General features: G+C 38.4%; 1 protein-coding gene across 1 annotated transcript in view; it reads left to right on the top strand.

The window, feature by feature from the left end:
• The window catches only part of ST6GALNAC5 (ST6 N-acetylgalactosaminide alpha-2,6-sialyltransferase 5), a 170,548-nt gene that overhangs the window by 20,496 nt on the left and 145,367 nt on the right, over positions 1-4,685 (top strand). The gene's annotated exons all lie outside the window — the stretch shown is intronic.

Below are 4,685 nucleotides of genomic sequence, written 5' to 3' on the forward strand. Positions count from 1 at the left end.
CAGTCACTCCCCATTCTTGGCCCCTAGTCCATTGCAACCCCTGACTACTCTCTATGGGTAACCTGTTCTGGACATTTCATATAAATTAAATCATTCAATATTTGGCCCTTTGTGATTGACTTCTTTCACTTAACCCAGGTTTTAGAACTTTATTCATGTATTAGAACCTCTTCCTTCTTTATTGTTGAATAATATTCCCTTATATGAGCATACCACATTTTATTTATATATTCATCAGTTTGACATTGGGTTTTTCCACTTTTTGGCTATTTAAAGTAATGAATAATGAATATTCAAGTACAATTTTTTGTGTGAACATGTTTCCATTTTTCCTGGAAATATACCCAAATAGGGGAATTGCTGTGGGAATCCAGGGTTTGACCTTTTGAGGAACTGCCAAACAGCTTTTCAAAGAGGCTGCACGGTTTTACAATCTCACCAGCAATGTATGAGGGTTCAAATGTATCCATATCCTTGCCCATGCTTGTCATTACCTGTCTTTTTTTTATTCTCTGCTAGTGAGTGGGAAGTAGTGTCTTGTGGTTTTTATTTACATTAACCTAATGAGACATAATTTTTAATTTTGATGACACTAGCTTATCTGTTGTTTTCTCTCACCATTTGTGGTTTTGGTGCCATATTTAAGAAACCATGACCTAATCCAAGACCTGAAGATTTGCTACTGTGCTTTATTCTAAGAGTTTTATAGTGTTAGCTCTTATATTTATGTTCATAATCCAATTTGAATTAGTTGTATGTGTGACATGACGTAGGGGTCCGACTTCATCTCTTGCATGTTATCCGGTTATCCCAGCACCATTTGTTGAAAAGATTATTCTTTCCCCCATCCAATTGCCTTAACACCTTTGTCAAACATAATTTGACCACAGATATAAGGGTTTATTTGTGGACTCTCAATTTTATTGCATCAATAATTGTATGTATACAGTCACTAGCTCTTAACGTGTTTAAGACTAACATGGACAATGATTATCAATGGTCATAGAAAAGAATCACAGTCTATTATTTCAAAAGGTCCTGTGAAAATGCCCCTGCAACTGAGAATTTGTTTGGTTAATATGGACCAAGAATAGGTCTGCTTTGTACGCTATTGAATAAGTAGTTAAAAGGTTGTAAAATTTCTCAGGTCTCTGAAAGCTCACACTTGCAAGAAGCTTGATTTCACAACTTGTACATGACAGTCTCAAATGAAAGTACTCCCTTGAGAGTGTTACTACAGACGGAGAAAAAGACTGTGTCTCACTTATTGCTGCTATTGTTATTTAGGGCTTCTTGTTTGTTGCTGTTGTTTCAAAAGATTGCATTTTGCATTAAGCAAGTGAAACCATAAGGTAGATCCTAAATAAAGAGAGCCATGTTTAGGATTCTGTTTTCTTTATTCATAATGATTTTCTATTTATCCTGGAAGGCAGTCATCATTACTTATAAACAGTGAAGACAAATGTAGTTTCTGATACAGATCTTTATGAATAGAGCAAGAGCAGTATCTCACATTTTCCCTTCAGTTCTAGAAGCGTCTGAATGTCTATTAAATATTCCATTTAAATTAATCTCATTCTTTTTTTTTTTTAATTTATGATAGTCACAGAGAGAGAAAGAGAGAGGCAGAGACACAGGCAGAGGGAGAAGCAGGCTCCATGCACCGGGAGCCCGATGTAGGATTCGATCCTGGGTCTCCAGGATCACGCCCTGGGCCAAAGGCAGGCGCCAAACCGCTGTGCCACCCAGGGATCCCCAATTAATCTCATTCTTAAATAAAACAACAAATGTCTGAGGTGGGAGGACAGAAGATCCTTAAGCAGCACCCCACAGTTGCATGTTTTTAAAGTAGAGGGGTCACTTGTAGCTGATACAGAGGAAATTTATGAAAAAAGAAAAAAAGTCAGCATTTCCATACCTGGAGTCCTTTAAGCAACAAATGAATCAACACGAAGTGCACATGATAAAACCTCTCATTTTAAGTTTTTGCACCTCTCATTTTAAATTGTACAGAGGGAGGGAGGAGGATTAAATATGCAGTGGAGTAGTGGATGTCTCTACTTGCTAAATAGACTTTCCTGGAAATGAATCAACACGTGTCTGTCGTCTACCGTAACTTTTTTTCACTCTCACCACAATTATCATTTGCTAGTATATCCAGATTCATTGCTATAGCCTCAAGCACATGAGGTTACTAGAGAGCGGGGTTTGTCTAAACATTATCCACATATGCCCTACTTAATTTATATCTGTAGTGGTAGCAAGCGGAAGGAATAGCACGATGACAAAATGTAGGTCCCGCCGTTAAGGATTGTATGAACTTTGAAGACCTAGCCCTCAGAAAATAGCTTGGCATAGAGTGTTCAGTAGAAGTTGGTTGATAAAGAAGGAAAGAAGAAGGAAAAGAGGGGGGTTGGGTAGACAGACAAACTTGGATTCCGGCCCTCATACCAGAGAAAGATGAAATCATGTGATGACACATTGAGGCCAAGTGGTAAAATGAGAGAAGAGGTGAGTTAAGGAAGGCAGAAGCATCAGAAAAGGAAAATTATACCATAATGCTTAAGGCTACCATCTTTGGAGGCAGAGGCCAGCTTTCAATCCTAGATCTGCCATTCATTGATTGTGATTGGGGCGATCACTTAATTATTTTTGAGCCTCAATTCCATCTAGAATATATAAGGAGTAACAGTATCTACCACACAGATTATTGGAAGGATTTAATAAGATAATAAGTGTTACTCCTGTAGTACAATACCTGGAACATAAGAAGTGCTTAGGAAATGTTAGCCATTAATGGAAGATACTAGTTATATTCCTATTTTCTTTAACCTTGAAGTATGGCCATGGCACAAAAATGCAAACATTTTCAAATCAGTCATGGCTTTTAAATTTTTCTCTTTTTTTAAAAAAAATGTTTTTAAAGATTTTATTTAACTATTCACGAGAGACACAGGAGAGGCAGAGACACAGGCAGAGGGAGAAGCAGGCTCCCTGCTGGGAGCTCGACTTGGGACTCGATCCCAGGATCCCGAGAAGATGACCTGAGCCAAAGGCAGACACTCAACCCCTGAGCCACTCAGGCATCCTAAGTTTTTCTTTACCTTTGAAAGAGGTTCAAGACAATGTTGTCATGAAAAGTGTCTGTATCAGAAACCATCGTTTTTTGTACCATTAAATCCCCAAAGTTTCCCACTTGACCTACCTGGAAACTGAAACAAATTAAATCATCATTAAACTGTTTTAAAGTTAGCTTTGACTCTACTTACTTTGGAGCTCCATGAATGAGGTCTCTTGGTAACTGACCTTCTGCCAACCCGAAGAGCCCATCCCGGGGCACAGAGAGTATACCCCCCGCCTGGCCATGGCCCGTGGGTCAGCAGTATTCAGGATGCTAAGGAGTTTTCTGTGCAGAGTTATGACAAAAATCAACCAAGTATAGTTAACGATACCATGTGACGAAGAGGTTTGGAGCACACAAAAGGCAGGGGAGAAATTTAAGCAAGGAAACGTTGTATCCAGCTGTGCCCAACGACCTTCCCTGTGGACTTTATAGGCACTCCCATTGTCACTTGTCACTTGGTGATGGAGGCCACACTTAAAATGAAAAAAATTCTTCCCTCTCACGGTGTTCTCTCGCAGCATGCCACTTCATGAGTGAAGGTGGTGATGTCCCCACAGTTCATTCAAACTCCTTACAATGTGAGAACTTAATCAAGAAATTAAGAAAAGTTTGCGATATAAAGTCAACATACAGAAATCAGCCATGTTTCTACACTCTAACAAGGAAACATCTGAAAAAAGGAACCAAGAAGACCATCCCATTCTCGACAGAATCGGAAATAAAATACGTAGGTATAAATTTAACCAAGGAAGTGGAGGATCTGTACAAAGAAAACTAACAAAACTTTCATGAGAGAAACTGAAGAAGACCTAAAGAAATAGGAACATATTCTGCATGCATAGGTTAGAATTAATATTGTTAAAATGTCCATACTACCCAAAGACATCTATGGATTCAATACAGTCCCTATCAAAATCCCAATGGCATTTGTCATAGAAATAGAAGAGATTAACCATGAATTTGGAACTACAAAAGATTCTGAATGCCAAGCAATCCTGAGAAAGAAGAAGAAAACTGGAGGCATCATGCTTCCTAATTTCAAACTATACTCCAAAGCTCTTGTAATCAAAACAGCATGGTACTGGCATAAAAATAAAAATAAATACTCTCTATTCCAATGGAATGGAATAGAGAGCCCAGAAATACCACCCCCCACACACATACAGTCAGCAAATATTTGACAAGGGTGCCAAGAATATCCAGTGGGGAAAGGACAGTATATTCAATAAGCAGTGTCAGGAAAACTGCATGACCACATGCAGAAAAACGAAATTGGACCGCTGTCTTACACCACTCAGGAAAATTCACTCAAAATAGATTAAAGACTTAAAATAAAACATAGAGAAAAAGCCTCTTGACATTCATCTTGGCAGCAAGTTCTTGGAGCACATGCAACAAAAGCAAAAATCGACAAGTGGGACTATATCAAACTAAAAGCTTCTTCAAAGCAAGAAAAACAATCCACAAAATGTCAAGGCAGCCTACAGAATAGGAGAACATATTTTCAAACCATTTATCTGATGAGGGATTACTATTCAATATATAGAAACAACTCATGCAA

Source organism: Canis aureus, chromosome 8, assembly GCF_053574225.1.
Source record: "Canis aureus isolate CA01 chromosome 8, VMU_Caureus_v.1.0, whole genome shotgun sequence".
Classification (NCBI taxonomy): domain Eukaryota; kingdom Metazoa; phylum Chordata; class Mammalia; order Carnivora; family Canidae; genus Canis; species Canis aureus.